The sequence below is a fragment of the Callithrix jacchus genome, chromosome 14 (genome assembly GCF_049354715.1).
Source record: "Callithrix jacchus isolate 240 chromosome 14, calJac240_pri, whole genome shotgun sequence".
NCBI classification, from domain to species: Eukaryota; Metazoa; Chordata; class Mammalia; order Primates; family Cebidae; genus Callithrix; species Callithrix jacchus.
In genome coordinates, this window is record NC_133515.1 from 20,492,021 (window position 1) to 20,515,753 (window position 23,733).

Sequence of the window (23,733 nt, forward strand, 5' to 3'; positions counted from 1 at the left end):
GCTACTCAGGAGGCTGAGGCAGGAGAATTGCCTGAACCCAGGAGGCAGAGATTGCGGTGAGCCGAGATCGCGCCATTGCACTCCAGCCTGGGTAACAAGTGCGAAACTCTGTCTCAATAAAAAAAAAAAAGATTCTTCATCTATAACGTAGACAAAATAAACCCATCTCACAGACTGGTAAGGACTGAGAACACAAAGAAAGCATTTTAGCATTCAGCAACACAGTATGTTTTCAGTAAATGCCACTTCCCTTTCTGTGGGTGCATTCAGTAGTTGGTTTAGCCATCTTGGGGTTAGTCATGGAATGTCTGGATTCCAATCCTCTTTGTTCCTTCTCCATTCTAATCACTTCCACAGAATTCACCACAACTTACCAGTCAGGGATGTGCGGCGAACTTCCTAAAACGAAAGCTACACTTCCCCACAGCTGCATTTTTTATTCCTACCACTTGTCGACCATATCCTTCCCACCTCTTCTCTGGGAGTCCAAGCACTAATAAATTATTAAAATTCATCTAAAAAATTTGGTTGCTGCTCATTTTCTCCTTAGGACTGTTACCAGTAGCTCACTGCCACTGACTGAATTTAAAGAGAGCTTTGTTACTATTCTAGCTATTTCATGTGTGAACACTTCCTTCCCCTCAAGTGCATGGATATCCTTTACTTACCACTAGGGTCTCACCAGATATGTAATGACTGAAGGATTCTACAATGGTCCTAGAAATAAGTAAAATAAAACCGAATGTTGACTTAATTATTGACCAGGCCAATCAGGATTACAGGAATGAAAAGTACCTTTTATGACTAAGAAATCACATCTGACTTGTCAGTCTGGTGTTTATTTCTGGCTGGTTTGTCTGTGGAAAATTCACTTTATTATTTTTTTCCAGCTGTTGCTAGCAGTGTGCTGGGCTGGCAGTCCTGACAGTTGAATTCTACCCACAGATGATGCTATTTTCTCATTCCCCACCCAACCTTTCCCAAATACTTGGCACTTTTTAGTATTATACGGGTGCTAATTGTTCTGAAAATCTGGCTTAAATTAAAATTTATTGTAAAATGTTGTAATCTAGCATCTGGATGTCATCCTGCCTCTATGTCCCTTTTCACAAAGACAGCAACTCCAGGTCTCGGTAGGCTTGAGGGTGGGGAGGAAGGAGTAACTCCTGCAAGACTTCTTCCCCAGCATGCCTTTTTAGAAGGCAAGGGGTGAGAAGGAAAGAATTAGTGAGGGAAAGAAAAGGCAGTAGAAGGGGAGAAGATTTAAGAAGGAAAAAAGCAAAAGAAAGAGAAGAATGGCTTTCTTCACAGTAGCAGTCAGACTGTGGGAAGCTTGGATGAGGTTTGCAAATGTTTGGCAGTGTAGAAAAACCATGAGACTACCAGACACTAAAGTGAATTTGGTTGCTTTCAACCCTGAACTCTAGTAGTTCTGGATCTTAAAGGAGATATGCATAAATGATGCAGAGTAAATTAAAAAACAAAGGCCAAGAATAATTGGCAGTCCCTCAAAAAGTTAAAACACAGAATTACCACATGGACCCAGCAATTCCAGTTCTGGGTATATATCCGAAAGAATTGAAAACAAGGATGCAAACAGATACCTATGTTCACAGCAGCATTATTCACAATAGTCAAGGTATGGAAACAACCCAAGTGTCCTTCACAGGTGAATGTTATATATATTTTACTATTAATACAATCCAAAGAGGAACATTTTTTGGCCATCTAGGTCCCACCAAGTATCAAGCTAGGATCCTTTTGTATACACTATCTCAATTAGTCCTACTACTTACAGATTAAATACTACTGCCATTTACAGATAAGGAATCTGCAACTCAGATATTAAATAATTAGTTCAAAATCACCTGAATGGCAGAAGTAAAATTTAAACATGGTCTTTCAACTATACTACAGTATTTCAAGGATAAACAGGCTCACGAATAAAGAACAAGTGAGAAAAGTATATGCTCCATGTGGTCTGAAACTGTTAAATAAGTGACAAGAAAGATTATAAACAGCTGAACCCAAAGAACTAGGTAGTCTAAATGTGCTCCCAGGCTGCAAACAAACTTTCTTTTAGCACAGTACATTTTAAACCCTATAAATATACTGCTAAGGAAATCTCTGCCTCTTTTCCCCATCGCCCTTCCACAAAATTGGTATGTTAATTTTTCAATTTTTCATATTCTGTATGTCCTAACCCAAACCGTCATCTGGGCTGATAAAGTATCCTTTTCTCCCAACAATATTACCATACATTGTGCCTATATTTAGGGTATAAAATACCTCCCCACATGACACTTCACTAAATTTAATCAAGCACTCTAGAGGACATCAACATTTCATTTTGTAACTATTCTGACAAACTGTGCTTCAGAAGTGACATGCTGACTCAGAGCTAAAACACTGCTCCTGTATACCTCTTTCTACTGAGACTAATGGGTCAATCAACATATTGCTAACTTTTGGGCAAGATCCAATTTAAAATCCCTGTAAGTCTCTGCATTAAAAAAATAAAACTAGGCTGGGCATGGTGGCTCACACCTGTAATCCCAGCACTTTGGGAGGTGGGTGGATCACCTGAGGCTGAGGCAAGTGGATTATCTGAGGTCAGGAGTTCGAGACCAGCCTGGCCAACATGGTGAAACCCTGTCTCTACTAAAAATACAAAAATTAACTGGGCATGGTGGTACATGCCTGTAATCCCAGCTACTTGGGAGGCTGAGGCAGGAGAATCGTTTGAACCCGTGAGGCGGAGGCTGTAGTTATGCAGTGAGCCAAGACTGTGCCACTGCACTTCAGCATGGATGACAGAGCGAGATTCCATCTTAAAAAAAAACAAACAAAAAAAATAAAACATTTTAAAAATTTCCCTTAAAGGGCCAAGCATGGTGGCTCAAGCCTGTAATCTCAGCACTTTGTGAGGCTGAGGCAGGAGGATCTCTTGAGGCCAAGACAAGCCTGGACAACACAGTGAGACTCTGTTTTTACAAAAATTTTAAAAATTAGCCAGGCATGGTGGTATGTGCCTGTAGTCTCAGGTATTTGGGAGGCTGGGACAAGAGAATTGCTTGAGACCAGGAGGGCAAGGCTGCGCTAAGCCATGATCATGACACTGCACTCCAGCCTGAGTGACAAGAGCAAGATCTTGGCAATCAATTAATTAATCGATCAATCAATTTTTTTATTTAAAGTTTCATTGAAGGCTTCCTCTTTTCTCTCAGAACTCTCGGAACTGCTGACATCAAGAAACTATCAATGAGACTTCAGACTCCTTCCCACCCCTCTGACAAGGCCCAGGTTCAGGCCCCACCACATCATTTGCTCAGTCCTTTGCTACAGGATGTTCATATGTCTGGATTTACCAGCAGAAACCATTTCTCAGTCATCTTTGTGTCCCCAGAACCTAACACAGTGCTTAGCATGGGCAAACACTAAACTGTCAACTGAATGAAGGACCCACTGACACACCCTTTTGTGTGGTATTCCTATCTTGCTTTTTAGTCCTTCTAATCCATTCTCTACACTGTAATATTAGCAAATCACTTCACGTCAACATCATAGTTGCTGCCCTAATTTCCCCAAACTTAACACTGCATTCAAGACCAATACTTCACATACACCCTTCTGCCTGCCATTCTTATCCTTCAAACATTCCAGTACAGATCATTTTTGAATTTCATTGAATCAACACTTGTTTATTGAGCATTTACAGCTCTGGGCACTGGGGTGAACAAGGGAAACAAAGCCCCTGCTTTAACAAATCTTCCAGGCTAATGGGGAAAACACAGCACAGAAAGGAATAGGGCAGGGCATAGATCCAGAAAGATGCAAAGGTAATGGAGGCTTCTGAACAGAGAAGTAACATTGACCTGCAAACCTTTGCCAAGCTGTTGCCAACTTTGCCTAGAACAAGACTCTTTTCCATCATTTGTCAAATTCTTCAAAGCCCAACTCAAAAGTCATTATCTCCATGGTGCCATCTCTTAGAATTACAGAGGGATGCCCCCTCTTTTTGGTTAGCCTCAAAAATTGACACTACTTGTGATGGCCTGATGTTTAGTTATTTTTGGTATATTTTTAAAACACCACCAAGTATGTTCATTCAGAATATTTCATTCTATTTTCATTCTATCAGCTGTGCACAGTGCCTTGTTGTTTGCAAACCAAAGTTATATATCCTTTTTATCAACAGAAAGACCAAATTAAAATGATCATCCTCTTTTTAACGTTTTCTTTCCTATCCATGAAAAACACTTCTGTTCTCCTGTTCAATATAACTATTCCTTATTTCCTGATTATGTGTGTGAATGTATACATACACACACGTGTACTTACACAGGACATACATCTATATAAGAGAACTCCCTTATACATGCAATTGGTATCTCTTTTAATGTTATCATGTTCTTGAAGATTAACTGTAAAATCTATGCTTTGGCAAATACATTTAAATCTCTACGAAGTCCACTGTGTAAGGCAAGTCACGAAGTAAAGTAAGATTATTTTGTGGGTATATAATGACCCCTTAATAAATGTTTTCCAAATGTAGGTCTGAGGCATTAGAGTTCCTTTAAGAATGGCCTGCTGGGGGAAATTCCACCCAACAGCAACATATTCTTCTCAAATGCACATGGAACATTCTCCAGGACAGGTCAAGAAGACTGATACTATATCAGGTGCCTTTTCTAACCACAATGGTATGAAACTAGAATAGTTTCTATAATAAAAGGAGGACATGTAAAATTAACAAATATGTGGAAGTTAAACAATATGCTCCTAAACAACTACTGAGTCAAAGAAAAAATTAAAGGGGAAATTAAGAAGAAATTAAAGGAGAAATATAAAAATATCGTATGGCAAATGAAAAGGAAAACACAACATACCAAAATTTATGGGATGCAGCAAAAGTAGTACTAACAGAAGTTTATGGCAATAGACACCTACATCAAAAAAGATCTCAAATAACAGCCTAACATTACACCTCAAGGAACTAGAAAAAGAAGAAACCAAGCCCAATGTCAGCAGAAGGAAGGAAATAACAAAGATCAGAACAGAAATAAATAAAAAAAAGAGACTAGAAAAACAACAGAATCAATGAAACGAAGAGTTAGTCAACAAGTACAAAATTAGCTAGAAGAGTAAGTTCTGGTGATCTACTGTACAGCAAGGTGATTATAGTTAATAATACTATATTGTATATCTCAAATAGCTCAAGAGAGGATTTTAAATGTTGTCACCACAAAAAAGTGGTAAATATTTGAGGTGCTTGATAGTCTAATTACCCTGATTTGATCATTGTACAATGTACGTATGAACCCAAACATCATATTGTACACTATAAATAAATGTGTCAATTAAAAATAAAACTTAAAAAAAGAATGACCAGCAGTTTGTTTTTTTTTTAACAGAGTTCACCTTAATGAATAAGAGTAACTCCTTATTTATAGCTACTTTCTTCTTACCATGGCAGGACAAAAGTTCACTGAACATACTGTTACATTTCCCCAGGCAAAGACCCTAGGCAGCAGAAATAATGTTTAAAAAATTTAATGTAATAAAATGTCAAAAGCATTACTAAGGTCTTTTATAGTAGAAGGCTCTGCAGGACATAAACTGGACGTAAACTATATGACACTAATACTGATGATCAATTGTTGTTTTTAAATTTTTCTTGCAAACGTAAGGCATAGTTTCTCTTCCACATCCACCCTACTTTGAAACCAATAAAACAAAAAAGTTTTCATGTATTTCAGTAATTAAAGACACATCTACAAGAGTTAAGAACCATAATCATAACCTCTGCAACAGGGAGAAAATTTTAAGCAGCATGGCTAAAGGTTATTACAACTCACCCAACACCCCTTCTGCATAGAGAGTTTCAACAAATATCCTTTAGATTTGCTGTTTAAGTAACTGAGAAAGACAGCTCATAAGGAAAACAACTCCAGAAATACAATACCCTGTGTTTGGCTGATTTAGGCAATCACATCCATTTCTTCTCTTAAACTTCTGTCAAACTTCCACTCCTCCACCTTACACACACAGGCCCAGGTCTGCAAACCTAACACTCTACCTGAGGCACCTCCAGATCCCCTTCGCTTAATTTAAGAGTAAAGAACCCTACTGCTGGCCCCTACTCTTATTTAACTTACTTATCAGGGCTTGGGAGGCCAGTTTCACATCACTCTGAGTTATCTTTGAAAGCTCCTATTTCCTAAACTGTGAAGAACTTCCTCATCTTAGCTTTGTCTCCATTGTCTTGAACTATATTTGAGCCAATGAAACCAAATTGAGGTTTTTTTCCCTGTGTTTAGTCAAATCATGTGACATGGTGTGTTACACGATAACCCCACTGTTCTGAAGCAACAGGACAACACCCCTAAATGTCATAACTCATATCCTGTTAAGTTACTTTATATACTTTACGAAGTTAAGAAATTCACCCAAAAACTTATTCAAAGCACATATAACATGCAGACAAATATTTAGAAAAAGGAATAATGATCAGCATAGAAAGAGGTAACTTTAAACAAATGACAGACTCTGGCCCTCTGGATCTCTACAATATCTACATGTTTGAATTAATGGAGCTTCTTTACATGTCCTCTGAATGCTACTTTGGGGTCAAGCAGCTACTTTATATTACATCTTCCGGTGGCAAGGGGCAGGCCAGCTTAGAGATGGGCACGCCAGGTTCCGGCTGCCAGAGCAGCGGAAACTATTCTTTCTGTCCTAGATACCCCTGACAAACACAATGCAGAGAAGAAGCACCGAGGCCACACATAGCCAACTGAGTCACCTCCTGGGACTCCTCAGTGCCAAGTTTCCACTGAAGAATAAGGGGATCTTTAGTTGAAGCTAAAAAAAAACTTGAGAGCAATTAATTCAGCCTTCCTGTTTCATGAATGAAGTCTTCCTTGCCTGGATTCACTGAAAATACAGTAAGAAAGCTCCTTTAGCCAATTTCTTTGTTTTAGATCAATCATTTTTAGGATGATAATAGCATTTCTAGATATTAGGGCCTGAGGTTAATCTTTAAAAACAAGAAAATGGCCAGGCAGAGTGGCTTATAATTGCCTGCAATCTCAGTGGTTTGGGAGGTTGAAGTGGTAGGATCTTGAGGCCAGGAGTTCAAGACCTGACTAGGCAACATAGGGAGATCCTGTCTCTAAAAAAACAAATACAACACAACAACAAAACCTCAAAAAACCCAAGAAAACAACTCATCACCCTTGCTTGTTATCCAACATTGCGACTGGGTACTAGCCACTTTTAGGGCTAGTAACAAGCTATAACTCGAGGGCACCTTGGTGGGTGACTATTTACAGTGAAGGGTTTAGTGCTTGAAAGAGTGAAAGAGCACATCTAAGACAAGCTAAAGGCAGAGGGAGTTCTAAAACTCAGGGTTCTGCCCAGCACTCCTGGAGGAACCTCACAGGCTTCACCTTCATGTACTCTGAAATCCAACCATCAGAGCTGGTTTGGGAGCCCACACACAATTTTAAATGCAATAAAATTCCAGCCAGAATGTTTTTCTGGCTCTGATTTATTGACTTTATTTTGGGAGGTGGGAGAGGAAGGCAGTCGGAAGCCGGAAGTGAAAGGCTGCTTGCGAGTGGGAAGCAGTTCCCTCCCGCATTCCCAGCGGGGACAGTCCTGTCATGGAGATAAACCCTGGGAAGCAGCCGTGATCTCTCTTGGGGAGGGGGGGAAAGAGAATGTAAGTCTTCTGAGCTACAGCTCCAAAATATAAAATTCCCTCTAGGAAGGCAGCTCGTGATGCTGCAGTTAAAATCAAAGGAAGGAAACTGGATGCTTTTCTGTGCCCCAGCAGAACATCTTGGGCAGACTGGCATTGTCGTTAACTTCTTTACACATGGATGGGTCCCATCAACCCTCCTCTTGAAGCCATGCACCACTCCCACTAAGGACTATCTTACCATTCTTGAGAGTCTTCCTGTAATCGACCTCATCAATTTCTTCTCTCAGTAGATATTACTTCTTCATGAAGAAAACAGATCATCTGGAAGGTTCTCTTTCAACTACCTTCACCCATATGCTTACTCTTTGGGCCTTCAGTCCCATCAAAGTCTGTTCAATGTCAGTCCATAAACTCACATCCAGACAGCCACTTTCCTTCTTTGTGGGCCCTTTCCCACGAAGAGTTTGTAAACAGGCTCGTTTCTGCTACATTAAAATGAGTCTATCTTGAGTCACTCTCCAGCTACCATCATACCTCTCTCCCCACTTTTCAGATACCATTTTCTAAAAGTCATCTCAACGCTTATTTACTCATCAACTTAGTACAATCTGGAAACATCTCTCGTTGTTTTTTGCTTTTGAGACAGTCTCACTCTATCACCCAGGCTGGAGTGCAGTCGTGCAATCTTGGCTCACTGCAACCTCTGCTGCCCAGGTTCAAGCAATTCTCCTGCCTCAGCCTCCCGAGTAGCTGAAATTACAGGCACCTGCCACCATGTCTGGCTAATTTTTGTATTTTTAAAAGAGACGAGGTATCATCATCTTGGCCAGCCTGGTCTTGAACTTCTGACCTCGTGATCCACCAGCACTCCCAAAGTGCTGGGATTATAGGCGTGAGCCACTGCACCCAACCTGTTTTTTATTTTTTGAAACAGAGTCTCACTCTGTCGCCAGGCTGGAGTTCAGTGGCGCAATCTTGGCTCACTACAACCTCTGCCTCCCGGGTTCAAGTGATTCTCTTGCCTCAGCTTCCTGAGGAGCTAGGACTACAGGCACACGCCATCACGCCCAGATAATTTTTGTATTTTTAGTAGAGATGGGTTTTAACCATGTTGGCCAGGATGGTCTCTATCTCTTGGCCTCATGATCCGCCCGCCTCAGCCTCCCACCGTGCTGAGATTACAGGCATGAGCCACCATGCTCAGCCGGGAAACATCTCTCACAGTCACAGTCAGCTCTTAAAAGCCAAACCCAGAAGACATTTTTCAGTCGTTATCTTACATTTGACATTTTTCAACGATGCTTACCCCCAGAATTTTCTGTTCCCTTGGCTTCCAGACCATCATACCTTTATCCCTCTCGTCATCCCATCACTGTCTCCTTTGCAGGAGCCTCTGCCTCTGCCTGCCTGGTGGTATGGCTACTCTCCAGCCTGACCTTGGCTCTCTGCTCCTCTCATTGAGCACATTGTCCCTGATGACTTCAACATTCTCCATGGCTCAACTACTCCCTCCCTTTTAGTAGCACTGGCTGGACCTTCTTGAACTTCACAATCATACATTGAATTGTCTGCTGATGTCTCCATACAGACATCTTCACAGTCAACTCAAACTCACGTGGCCTAAAATAAACTCCCCTCTCCATCATGCCTAAATCCAATTCTGCTTCTTAATGTATCTGTTCTCAGGTATGGCAACATTATCCAACCAGGCACACAAGCTAGGAATCTCCTAGTCATCTCTGGCTTCTTATCTTCAGTCACCCACTGCTGCTAACTTTGATCCTGGGTAGCTCTCAAACTTGTCCCTCTGCCCCACCTCATTCCCATTTTCACCTGCTACAGTCCAGCTTTCATTGTTACTCACTTGGTCTGCTGCCATAGCCTCCTAAGTGGAGTCCCTGTCTCCAGCCTGGTCCCTTTCAATCAAATACAACAGACACAGCCAGCAAGTGGTCTCTCTAAGGACCTGTTATCATTACCCTGCTTAAACTCTCTACTGCACTCAGGACACAGTCAACACCCCTTAAGGTAACATACAAAATCCTACATCACCTGGTCCATCTTTTTTCTGAGACAGAGTTATGCTCTGTTGCCCAGGGTGGAGAGCAGTGGAACAATTTCGGCTCACTGCAGCCTCTGTTTCTTGAGCTCAAGTGACTCTCCTGCCTCAACCTCCCCAAGTAGCTGGGACAACAGGCATGCACCACTACACTTGGCTAATTTTTGTATTTTTAGTAGAGACGGGGTTTCCCCATGTTGCCAGGCTGGTCTCAAACTCCTGACCTCAAATGATCCGCCTGCCTTGGCCTACCATAGAGCTGGCGATTACAAGCATGAGCTACTGCGCCAGGCCCTAGCTGGCCCCATCTATGTCCCCAAACCCTCATCTCTGGACACTTCCTGCCACTCACTTTACATAGCCTAAGAGGGACATACACATACCACACAGGCCCCCATCTCCATGCTTTGCTCACGCTGACCTTGGCTGGGAAGGGCTTCCCTTCGCTAATGCTCACATCTTCAAACAATTCAGAAAACCTGCCCATACCTTCCCAGTCCACTCTCCTGCCTGAATCCCGCTCTCCTCCTCAGGGATCCTGTTATGCCTTCTCATTTATTCTGTGAGGACCATTTTATGAAATCCTTTTTTTTAACCTCGTGGAGGGCAGGGTCTAGATTCCTACTCATCTTTATGCCCCTGGGGCCTCTACGTAGCAGGCACACTAGACATTTAATAAAGTTCAGCTAACCTGAGTCCCATAGGAGGGGCACTGTTATTCCTTACCTCTGATGAGGAACAGGAAGCTCAGAATGAGGTTACATGGCTTTAAAAATCACCCAAGGAAAAGTCTAGGAGGGGAACCTAGAATGCAAAAGAATACCAGCTAAAATAAGTCTTCTTCTTGATAGCAGAAGGCCTCTCAGAGTTAAGCACGGTGGGAACAAGGAACAGGCTTACGTTTTTCCTCTGCTACCCTATGCCTGACAAGGTGTTAACCAGTGCATAGCAAATGCTTAGCAAACATGGGTTGGCTCACTATGATTGTGGAGTGATCACTTTGATTTATAGACTGGGCAAGAGTGGGTTTGCTTCTCTCCAGCAGATGGAGCTATGATCCTGTGTTATCTCCAGCTATGGTCTGGGAACCTTAAGAGAAGAACCAGCCTTTTTCATCCATCCCTTGCCATGCTTCTTTTTGCCCTTTATTAGTCTCATATAGAAACAGAAACAACAGCTGGGTGGCTCACGCCTGTAATCCTAGTACTTTGGGAGGCCGACGTGGGCAGATCACTTCAGGTCAGGAGTTCAAGACCACAGTAAAACCCCATCTCTACTTAAAAAAATTAGCCGGGAGTGTTGGCACACACCTGTGATCCCGGTAACCCAGAAGGCTGAGGCAGGAGAATCATTTGAACCTGGGAGGCAGAGGTTGCAGTGAGCCAAGATCACACCACAGCACTCCAGCCTGAGTGACAGAGTGAGACTCTGTCTCAAAAAACCAAAAAAGACAAAAACAAAAAAAGAAACAGCAACAACAAAGTAAGAGGACAGAATATTCTGAATGGACATAGATCTTTCTAAAAATTTGTTCAATGCCCAATATACTCACTTATATTTTCTTCCTGGGACTTTAAAAAAAATCTGTGATAATTTCACCAGACTTGATTTAACAAATCTATCAAGTACTACTCAGTGTCTTCACCGTTATATAATCTTCATAGGTCCGTGTTATGAAAGACATTTATAACCCAAAAGGTTCATCATATTCATCTCTATGTAGATACCCTTTGTCACTTGGGAAAACAATTAGTTTACTAACCATCTCTCATTTAAAAACAAAACCCGTTAAACCAGGCATGGTGGCTCATGCCTGTGGTCCCAGCACTTTGGGAGGCTGAGGTGGGTGGATCATCTGAGGTCAGGAGTTTGAGACCAGCCAGGCCAACGTGGTGAGACCCTATCTCTACTTAAAAAAAATACAAAAATCAGCCAGGTGTGGTAGTGCACCCCTGTAATATTCTCAGCTACTCAGGAGGCTAAGGCAGGAGAATCACTTGAATGCAGGAGGCAGAGGTTACAGTGAGCCATGATCTTGCCACTGCACTCCAGCCTGGGCAACAAGAGTGAAACTCCCTCTCAAAAAAACAAAACAAAAAAACACAAAACCCCTTGTAATATATGCTAACGATTGTCTTAAAGGATTTGAACTTCTAAACAGAATATAAATTGGTATTCTCCCAACAATTGGTACGGTAGCTCACACCTGTAATCCCAGCACTTTGGGAGGCAGAGGCGGGTGGATTACATAAGGTTGGGAGTTCGAGACCAGCCTGATCAACATGGAGAAAACCCATCTATACTAATAATACAAAAATTAGCTGGGCTTGGTGGCACATGCCTGTAATCCCAGCTACTCAGGATGCTGAGTCAGGGGAATTGTTAGAACCCTGGAGTTGGGGGTCACGGTAAGCTGAGATAATGCCATTGCACTTTAGCCTGGGCAATAAAACTCTGTCTCAAAAAAAAAAAAAAAGAACAATTAAGGGCAAAATATTGATAGGTGGTAAAGTTAATACAACCTATGAAAGTAAAGCATAAAGTCCCAAGCAAATTTCATTCTTCACTCAATTTACAATTTCATGGCATTCCCAGAGAACTTACTGCTTATTGAAACTGTTAAAAAGTACTTCACAATGGCATCTTTTTTTGTTGTTGTTGAGACAAGGTCTTGTTCTGTCCCCCATGCTGGAGTGCCCAGGCAGTGGTGTGATCTTGGCTCATTACAACCTCTGCTCCTGAAGTCAAGCAATGCTCCCACCTTAGCCTCCCAAATAGATGGGACTGCAGGCGCATGCTGCCACACCTGGCCAATTTTTATATTTTTAGTAGAAATGGGGTTTTCTCATGTTGGCCAGGCTGGTCTTAAACTCCTGGGCTCAAGTGATCCACCCACACTGGCCTCCCAATGTGCTGGGATTACAGCTGTGAGCCACTGTGCCCAACCAACAATATCTGAAATAGATATCAACTAAACCTGATGATATCAACCTAAACACAGTTAGGTTCTATGTTTATAATTATATAAAGGTGTTTTATTTCTTACATTTTTAACCACAACAAACTAATGTGGATGCATACTTCATGACATTCAGCATCTTTGGCCTTAACCCATTTAGTGCCTATGGTACCCTTTCTCCCAAACCACTCGCATAAACTAAAAATGTCCCACAAGTTCCCACTTACTCCTTAGGGAATAGTTCCAGATCCCACTGAGGACGACAGACCCAGAGGATTTCTGAGGCCATTAAGCATTAATGCCAAAAGTACTCACTAAAGTACCTAAGGGAACCACTTGTCAGGGTTTAACTTAACTCATTAATATTATACAACATTGAATACTAACAAAATTAAAGCACTGTAACTAAATTCATTTATAAACTTTACATTTTAATCAAGAAGTCCCCAATTTGAAAATATTTTCAAATTCCATGTCAAGAAAACAGTGTTATCATATAGCAAGACTTTTTTTTTTTTTTTAAATGGAGTTTCACTCTTGTTGCCCAGGCTGTAGTGCAATGGCACAATCTCAGCTCACTGCAACCTCCACTTCCCAGGTTGAAGTGATTCTCCCGCCTTGGCCTCCCGAGTAGCTAGGATTACAGGCATGTGCCACTAAACCTGGCTAATTTTGTATTTTTAGTAGAGACGGGGTTTCACCATGTTGGTCAGGCTGTTCTCGAACTGCTGACCTCAGGTCATATGCCCTGCCTCAGCCTCCCAAAGTGCTGGGATTACAAGTATGAGCCTCCACGCCGGGCCTATAGAAAGCCTCTTCTAACCATAATAACATCTAAGAAAGCGCCTTAAATAGCAGCACTTAGTCCTAAAATCCCCTAAGCTCTGGGGCCTTTCTGAGTTTGGGAAAGCTACTGTGAAAGAAAAATATGAGGCACAATATAATTTTAAAGAGTTTATTTGAGTAAGAAGCAATTCATGAATTGGGGAACACCAGATCAAAAAAGTTTTAGCGTTCCAATGACAAAACATTAGAGACATTTACTGGGAAATGCAGAAACAAAATAAAGAAATTGTCTGATGGATTTGCAATTACAGAATTGCCATTTTTTAAGTAGCTCGTTGGAAAGCCCCTAGTCACTTAGTCACGTTAGTTGGCAGCTTGTGACTGACTGGGGTTAAGTGTTACTTCTAACACAAACATTTATCAAAATGACTGTACTTGTTTTGCTTATGTTTGCAATTTAAGCGACATATAAGGTCTAACTGGTTTTGTGTGCTCAGAGATTCCTCAGGCCTGGTCTTCATTTTAACTTCCTTTAACAATTCTCATTCCCATACCCACTCAGACCCAAACCTGCCTAATGGAGGTGAGCAAAAGGAAGCACGTTGAAATTCCCAAGGTAATACTGTGGGAAGATTCTGGCAGCTCAGGGACGGGAAAGGACAGAAACAACCTTGGCAGAGGCCACTATGCTGAAGTGAGACGGCCCTGCTGGCAGGGCTAAAATCCCACAAGTAATTTAATGAGGAAGCATTGTTCATACCCAATTGGTCTTAATGTTAAATGTGGTCTGCTTAGATACTCCAATTCAGTACTTCATAACTGAAAGAAAGCCCATTCCTCTCCTGAAACTCTCTTTCCTCCATGCAAGGGACCACTTTACACCTAATGGTTCTAATCCAAGCCAGAAATGTGAGTCATCCTCAGCAACTTAATCATCCTCACAAATTTCCAAATGTCCAGCTACAAAGTCCCTTCTTCTCCGCTTCTTAACTGTCTCTGAATCTATTTACTTCTTTATATCTCTACCGGCTGCACCTACTTCTGGCACTATCACCTCTTATGTGGATTAATGCAACAGCCTTCTAACTGGCCCCTGAATGTCCACTCTTTCCTAATCACTGCTCCCAAACCACCTCTTCTCTGAGCTACCATAACACTGCCTTCTGGGTGGTCATATCATCCACATGAGTACCCATGTTGTCCACTCTCTGTTTCAGCTAAGAGATCTAGCTGTCCTGACCACCTAACAGTCACCTACCTTGACTAAGCATGGTGCTTGTTCCTATACTCTGGCCACAATAACTGGTCCTGGTCCATCTGGACAATGGACTTGAACTAAGTTAATCAGATTCTGTTTCTCAAAGACTAGAAATTTGAGTAGAGACTAACATCCTGTAGTTAGAGAGAGTCAACTAAGAGCACTGCTCTATAAAGAAATCCCAACCCAGCACTTTGGGAGGCCGAGGCGGGTGGATCACGAGGTCAAGAGATCAAGACCATCCTGGTCAACAAGGTGAAACCCCATCTCTACTAAAAATACAAAAATTAGCTGGGCAAGGTGGCGCATGCCTGTAATCCCAGCTACTCAGGAGGCTGAGGCAGGAGAATTGCCTGAACCCAGGAGGCGGAGGTTGTGGTGAGCCAAGATCGCGCCATTGCACTCCAGTCTGAGTAACAAGAGTGAAACTCCATCTCAAAAAAAAAGAAATCCCACAAGTACTGCAGAGATGCCAGGAAAGCCCTAGTTGTCTGCCCTTTTCAGAGACCTGTAAGTTCAGCCCATTCTTCAATTCTGGAAGCAACCCCACTATTTTTCCAATACATATTTTTTTAAGCTTCTCTTTGCCTGAGTCGATTCCGTTGTTGATAATCAAGAAAACTACAGTCCCAGTAAAAACAAACCTGGCTGTCCCTGCTTCTACCCGACATCCCCCAGCTTCAGCCCTCGCTGCACAGGCTGCAGCCCTGCAGATCTGCCTGTGACATCAACAGCCCTCCTGGCCTGGTGCTTCCTGCCTTCCTCCCTACACTCTTCTTGGGATGATTCCCATTGATACTTGAACTTGGTCAAGAGGTTGCTTCCTCTGGGAAGTTCTCCAAAAGGTCCTCTTGCTCCACAAGAATTTGCCTGCGTCCTTTAGTCTGACCTTGAATAAAAACTTATTACAAGTGGTGATTCCTGTTCACAGCTGTGCCCCATGCCAGTCATGCCTGGCAAAGGGCAGGCTCACTGTGAATACTGCCAAGCAAATGAGCAAATGAGGAAATCAGAAACACTGCAAATGAGTATTCAGGGAAGTGTAACACAAGTTTAAAATTAAATGTATTTATGTGGAATCAAGAGACTCTAGACATCCAATATTAAATTCATTGTATTTTAATATTAATTCATACTACAAATCTTTTTTTTAAAATTGTACTTTAGGTTCTGGGGTACATATGTGGATCATGCAGGAACGTTGCATAGGTACACACATGGCAATGCGGTTTGCTGCCTCCATCCCCCCATCAACTACATCTGGCATTTCTCCCCATGTTATCCCTTCGCGACCTCCTTACCCCCATCCCTCCCTTGGTCCCCTGCCAACAGACCCCAGTGTGTGATGCTGCCCTCCCTGTGTCCATGTGTTCTCATTGTTCAATACCCACCTATAAGTGAGAACATGTGGTGTTTGATTTTCTGTTCTTGCGTCAGTTTGCCAGGAATGATGGTTTCCAGATTCATCCATGTTCCTAGAAAGGACATGAACTCATCATTTGTTATGGCTGCATAGTATTCCATGGTGTATATGTACCACATTTTCCTTATCCCAGTTTATCATCGATAGGCATTTGGGTTGGTTCCAAGACTTTGCTATTGTAAACAGTGCTGCAATGAACATACATGTGCATGTGTCTTTATAATAGAACAATTAATAATACTTTGGATATATACCCAGTAATGGGCTTGCTGGGTCAAATGGAATTTCTATTTCTAGGTCCTTGAGGAAGCGCCACACTGTATTCCATAATGGTAGAACTAGTTTACATGCCCACCAACAGTGTAAAAGTGTTCCTATTTCTCCACATCCTCTCCAGCAACTGCTGTCTCCAGATTTTCTACTGATTGCCATTCTAACTGGTGTGAGGTGGTATCCCAATGTGGTTTTGACTTGCATTTCTCTAATAATCAGTGATGATGAGCATTTTTTCATATGTTTGTTGGCCTTACGTCTTCTTTTGAAAAGTGTTTGTTCATATCCTTCGTCCACTTTTTGAGGGGGTTGTTTTTTTCTTGTAAATCTGTTTTAGTTCTTTGTAGATGCTGGATACTAGCCCTTTGTCAGATGGGTAGATTCCAAATGTTTTTTTCCCATTCTATTGGTTGCCAGTTCAGTCTAATGATTGTTTCTTCTGCTGTACAGACGCTCTGGAGTTTAATTAGGTCCCATTTGTCTATTTTCGCTTTTGTTCCCAATGCTTTTGGTGTTTTGGTCATGAAGTCCTTGCCTATGCCTATGTCCTGAATGGTTTTGCCTAGGTTTTCATAGTGTTAGGTCTTATGTTTAAGTCTTTAATCCATCTGTAGTTAATTTTAGTGTAAGGTGTCAGGAAGGGGTCTAGTTTCTGCTTTCTGCACACTGCTAGCCAGTTTTCCCAACACCATTTATTAAACAGGGAATCCTTTCTCCGTTGCTTGTTTTTGTCAGGTTTGTCAAAGATCACAAACATGCTATTTTGTGTACTGTAGCCTTGTAGTATAGTTTGAAGTCAGGTAGTGTGATGCCTCCGGCTTTGTTCTTTTTGCTTAGGATTGTCTTGGCTATGCGGGCTCTCTTTTGATTATATATAAAGTTCATGGTGTTTTTTTCCAGTTCTGTGAAGAACGTCATTGGTAGCTTGATGGGGATAGCACTGAATCTATAAATTACTTTGGGCAGTATGGCCATTTTCACGATATTGATTCTTCCCAACCATGAGCATGGAATGTTTCTCCATCTGTTTGTGTCCTCTCTTCTTTCTGTGAGCAGTGGTTTGTAGTTCTCCTTGAAGAGGTCTTTTACATCCTTTGTAAGTTGTATTCCTAGGTATTTTATTCTCTTTGCAGCAACTGTGAATGGGAGTTTGCTTAGGATTTGGCTTAGTCTGTTACTGGTGTATAGAAATGCTTGTGATTTTTGCACATTGATTTTGTATCCTGAGAATTTGCTGAAGTTGCTTATCAGTTTCAGGAGATTTTGGGCTGAGGCGATTGGGTCTTCTAAATATACAATTATATTGTCTGCAAATAGAGACAATTTGACTTCCTCTTTTCCTAACTGAATACCCTTTATTTTTTTTCTTGCCTAATTGCTCTGGCTAGAACTTCTAATACTATATTGAATAGGAGTGGTGAGAGAGGGTATCCTTGTCTACTGCCAGATTTCAAAGGGAATGCTTCCAGTTTTTGCCCATTCAGTATGACATTGGCTGCAGGTTTGTCATAAACAGCTTTTATTGTTTTGAGATGTGTTCCTCAGATACCTAGTTTATCGAGAGTTTTTAGTATAAAGGGCTGTTGAATTTTGTCAAAGGCCCTCTCTGCGTCAATTGATATAATCATGTGGTTTTTGTTTTTGGTTCTGTTTATGTGGTGAATTACGTTGATAGACTTGCGTATGTTGAACCAATCTTGCATCCCTGGAATGAAGCCTACTTGATCGTGAAGGATAATCTTTTTGATGTGCTGTTGCAATTGGTTTGCCAGTATTTTATTGAAGATTTTTACATCTATGTTCATCATAGATATTATCCTGAAGTTTTCTTTTTTTGTTGAGTCTCTGCCGGGTTTTGGTACCAGGATGATGTCAGTCTCATAGAATGATTTGGGAAGGATTCCCTCTTTTTGGATTGTTTGGAATAGTTTCAGAAGGAATGGTACCAGCTCCTCTTTGTACATCTGGTAGAATTTGGCTGTGAACCCATCTGGACCTGGACTTCTTTTTGGTGGGTAGGCTCTTAATTGCTGCCTCAACTTCAGCCCTTGTTATTGTCTATTCAAGGCTTCAACTTCTTCCTGGTTTAGGCTTGGGAGGGTGCAAATATCCAGGAATTTATCTATTTCCTCCAGGTTTACTGGTTTATGTGCATAAAGTTGTTTGTAGTAATCTCTGATTGTAGTCTATATATCTGTGGAATCAGTGGGGATATCCCCTTTATCATTTTTTATTGCATCTATTTGATTCTTCTCTCTTTTTTATTAATCTGGCTAGTGGTCTATTTTGTTGATCTTTTCAAAAAACCAGCTCCCGGATATATTGATTTTTTGAAGGGCTTTTTTGGTGTCTCTATCTCCTTCAGTTCTGCTCTGATCTTAGTTTTTTCTTGTCATCTGCTAGCTTTTGAGTTTATCTGATCTTGCTCCTCTAGCTCTTTCAATTTTGATGATAGAGTGTCAATTTTAGATCTTTCCTCTCTTCTCATGTGGGCATTTATTGCTATTAATTTCCCTCTAGATACTGCTTTAAATGTGTTCTAGCGATTCCAGTACGTTGTGTCTTCATTCTCATTGGTTTCAAAGAACATCTTTATTTCTGCCTTCATTTCTTTGTGTATCCAGTCAACATTCAAGATCCAGTTGTTCCGTTTCCATGAAGCTGTGTGGTTCTGAGTTAGTTTCTTAATTCTGAGTTCTAACTTGATTGCCCTGTGGTCTGAGAGACCGTTTGTTATGATTCCCATTCTTCTGCACTTGCTAAGAAGTGATTTACTTCCAATTATGTGGTCAATTTTGGAGTAAGTTTAATGAGGTGCTGAGAAGAATGTATATTCTGTGTATTTGGGGGTGGAGAGTTCTGTAGATGTCTATTAGGTTTCCTTGGTCCAGATCTGAGTTCAAGTCCTGGATATCCTTGTTAATTTTCTGTCTCATTGATCTGTCTAATACTGACAGCGGAGTATAAAGTCACCCACTATTATTGTGTGGGAGTCTAAGTCTCTTTGCAGGTTGTTAAAAACTTGCTTTATGTACCTGGGTGCTCCTGTATTGGGTGCATATACATTTAGGATCATTAGCTCTTCTTGTTGCCTTGATCCTTTTACCATTATGTAATGCCATTCTTTGTGTCTTTTGATCTTTGTTGGTTTAAAGTCCATTTTATCAGACACTAGAGCTGCAACTCCTGCTTTTTTTCTCTCTCCATTTGCTTGATAAATCTTCCTCCATCCCTTTATTTTGAGCCTATGTGTGTGTCTCTGCCCATAAGACGGGTCTCCTGGATACAGCATACCGATGGGTCTTGACTTTTTATCCAATTTTCCAGTCTGTGTCTTTTGATTGGGGCATTTAGCCCATTTACATTTAGGGTTAATATTGTTATCTGTGAGTTTGATCCTGCCATTTTGATGCTAGCTGGTTGTTTTGCCCATTAGTTGACGCACTGTTTTCATTGTGTCAATGGTCTTTACCAGCTGGTATGTTTTTGGAGTGGCTGGTACTGGTTGTTCTTTTCCTTGTTTACTGCTTCTTTCAGGAGCCCTTGTAAGGCAGGTCTGGTGGTGATGAAATCTCTCAGCAATTGCTTGTCCGTAACGGATTTTCCTTCTCCTTCGCTTATGAAGCTTAGTTTGGTTGGATAAGAAATTCTAGGTTGAAAGTTCTTTTCTTTAAGGATCTTGAATATTGGCCCCTATTCTCTTCTGGCTTATAGGGTTTCTGCTGAGAGATCCGCTGTGAGTCTGATGGGCTTCCATTTGTGGGTAACCCGACCTTTCTCTCTGGCTGCCCTTAGCATTTTTTCCTTCATTTCAACCCTGGTCAATCTGATGATTATGTGACTTGGCGTTGCTCTTCTTGAGGAATATCTTTTTGGTGTTCTCTGTATTTCCTGAACTTGAATGATGCCCTGGCTTGCTAGGTTGGAGTAGTTCTCCTGGATAATATACTGAGGTGTGTTTTCCATCCTGGATTCATTCTCTCTGTCACAATCAGGTACACCTATCAAACATAGATTAGGTCTTTTCACATAATCCTGTATTTCTTGGAGGCTTTATTTCTTTTCACTCTTTTTTCTCTATTCTTGCCTTCTCATTTTATTTCATTGAGTTATCTTCAATCTCTGATATCCTTTCTTCTGCTTGGTCAGTTTGGCTCTTGAAACTTGTGTATGCGTCACGAAGTTCTCGTGCTATGTTTTTCAGCTACAACAAGTCGTTTATATTCTTCTCTAAGCTGTTTATTCTAGTTAGCTTCTCATCTAACCTTTGTTCTAGGTTCTTAGTTTCTTTGCATTGGGTTGGCACATGTTCTTTTAGCTCTGAGAAGTCTGTTATTACCCACCTTCTGAAGCCTGTTTCTGTCAGTTCATCAGATTCATTCTCTATCCATCTTTGATACCTAGCTGGTGGAGAGTTGTGATTCTTTGGAGGAGGAGAGGCATTCTGGTTTTTGGTGTTTTCATCCTTTTTTGCGCTCATTTCTTCCCATCTTAGTGGCTTTATCTACCTGTGGTCATTGTAGTTGGTGACTTTTGGATGGGGTCTCTGATTAGACGTCCTTTTGTTGATGATGAAGTTATTTCTTTCTGTTTCTTAGTTTCCCTTCTAACAGTCAGGACCTCTGCTGCAGAACTGCTGAAGGTCCACTCCAGATCCAGCTTGCCTGGGGAATCACCCATGGGAGCTGCAGAACAGCAAGGGTTGCTGCCAGTTTCTTCTTCTGTTATCTTCGTCCCAGAAGGGTACCTGCCTGATGTAGGCCTGAGCTATCCTTTACGAGGTGTCTCTTTGGGTATACAGGGGTCGAGGAGCTGCTTGAGGAAACCGTCTGTCCCTTATAGGAGCTCAATTGCTGTGCTAGGAGCTCCATTATTCCATGCAGAGCTGCTGGGCAGATACTTTTAAGTCTGCTGCAATGGAAGTTATAACTGCCTCTTTTCTCAGGTGCTCTTTTCTAGGAAGGTAGGCTTTATTAAGTTCCTGTCGTGCTGCCACCTTTTTTCATAGATGCCCTGCCCCGCATGGAGTAGTCTAGTCACAGTCTGTCAGCAGAGGTGTTGCTGAGCTGCTGCAGGCTCTGCCCAGCTGCTGTGTGAACTGCCTTGATAGTGGCGGACTGCCTCAGTACTGGTGATCACCCTTCCCCCTACTGAGCTGGACCGTCCTGGGTCCAGCTGCACTTATTGCAAAACTCTCAATCCAGAGCATTTCAGATTGCTTGTTTTATGGGGGTGGTACCTGCCGAGCCAGATCACCTGGCTCTCTGTCTCTGCCCCCTCCCTTTCCAGTTGAATGGGTGGCTCTGTCACCCAGGCGTTCAGGCGCCAGTTGAAATGGCCACCCAGATTTGTGTGAGTTTCTGTATGCCAACTGGGCACTGGCTGAAACCACTATGTTGAAAACTTGTGGTGCTTTTTGGCCTGGGAACGTCCTGGTCTGTGGGAAGTGAAAATTTGTTTGGAAATGTGGTGGGCACTCACCCTCTGCATTGTTCTTGCTGGGAACTGCAGTCTGGAGCTGTTCCTATTCAGCCATATTGGATCCTCCCCCATACTCCAAATGTTTGACCATGTTTTTGCTTTGTGAAAATTCTTAAGCTGTGCACTTAAGATTTGTGCACTCATATTCTACACATGAATAAAATATTTAAAAACACATTTAACATTGCTGAAAACCACAGCTATAGACTAGTAAAAAGTTCATATGCATGGAAACATTATACAGTGGTAGAAGGCAGACTGACTACAAGTAAAATTACAGTCTTATCATGCCACTTACTATAAGAGCTGTGACATCTTGGTTTGTTAAAAATTCTTTATATTCAGCGGGGTATAGTGGCTTACATCTGTAATGTCAGCACTTTGGGAGGCCAAAGCAGGTGGATCACCTGAGGTCAGGAGTTCAAGACCAGCCTAGCCAAACTGGTGAAACCCTGTCTCAACTGAAAATACAAAAAAATTAGCTGGGCATGGTGGAGGGCACCTATAATCCCGGTTACTTGGGAGTCTGAGGCAGGAGAATTGCTTGAAGCTGGGGGACAGAGGTTATATAGTGAGCCAAGATTGTGCCATTGCACTCCAGCCTGGGTGGAGTGCAACGGCACAAACTCTGTCTCAAAAACAACAACAAAATCTTTATATTCAGCTTTAACATCTGTAAAATAACATAATTATTATATTGTCCAAATCTCAGGGCTACAGAATAGATTTTTTAAAATCACAAAGGTGAAAATTCAAACATAAGTTGTTTTTGTTATGAAATTCGGAATCACCTCAAAGTAAATCTTACTTAAATCAGTTCAAAAAAATTGAATTTTGGAAAACACAACACTTTGGCATGAAATTGCCTACAAAATCCCATGAATGCATACCAAAAAGTGATATAGAATAATAAATCTTGGACGCTAACTTGAAATTTAAGACTCAATTTAATCTTGGGGAACAAAAAAAGGATATCCCTACATCATCATTTTTCTTTGCAAACTAGATTTAAAAATTATTTACATTTCATGAACTAAGACAAATACTGCTTATGCTCATGATATCTGAAATGCTTTTAAGAGTTCAGCTAAGCCATTAACTTTCCGGTTATAGGAATCTGAGAGAAGAGGGGTGGAGAAATGCATAGATATTCCTTATTGCATATGGTGGAGACCTTATAACATTTAAAACTATTTCAAAATAAGTACTTGCATTTAAAGAGAGTATACCAAAATATGAATGGATGTACAGATTAAAAAGATATGAAATATATCTTTACATATACACAAAGGATAAGCTCTTAAAAATAATTTAATTGATGATAAAATGAGTCATGATTAGAAATGGTGACTGACAATTTTACTGTAAACCTCACTACAATCTCAGAATAGCATTTAACAGTAACATGGTAAGAGGAGAGTACAGATGGGGAAGATTTTATTTCTCAGAAAAAATAGATTTTCATTTTTTAACTGCTGAGCCAAAATATAAGTTCCAGAAATGCTAAACAGCTTTGTAAGAATATCTAAAACACCTTTTCTCTCTTACTTAAAAAAATTAAGTACTATAATATAGAGAAATTGGTGTTTATTAAGAATACAAATACATTTTAAGAATGTAAAAAAATGTAGTTATTGTAAAAATTAACTTTTGAGCAAATGTAAGTGTTAACCTATCCTTATACACTTTGTACCACTAAAACAGATGTAAGCAGAAAACATAGACGTATACATTGAAAACTTCCATTTTCATGTCAGTGAATATTTACCCAATGACCACCATATCA

The 23,733-nt window shown here is 41.1% G+C and overlaps 1 protein-coding gene across 9 annotated transcripts in view; it reads right to left on the bottom strand.

The window, feature by feature from the left end:
- Positions 1–23,733, bottom strand: part of LIMS1 (LIM zinc finger domain containing 1) — a 149,751-nt gene that overhangs the window by 81,468 nt on the left and 44,550 nt on the right. For 2 of the 9 annotated variants that reach the window (XM_078348918.1, XM_008980243.5), the window contains exon 1: positions 6,159–6,240. The exons of 5 other annotated variants lie outside the window; for them this stretch is intronic. The gene's annotated coding sequence lies outside the window, so the exon portion shown is untranslated. Of the gene's footprint in view, positions 1–5,965; positions 6,241–23,733 lie in introns of those variants that run through there. 2 more of the 9 variants (XM_078348916.1, XM_078348914.1) reach the window with 1 other exon arrangement.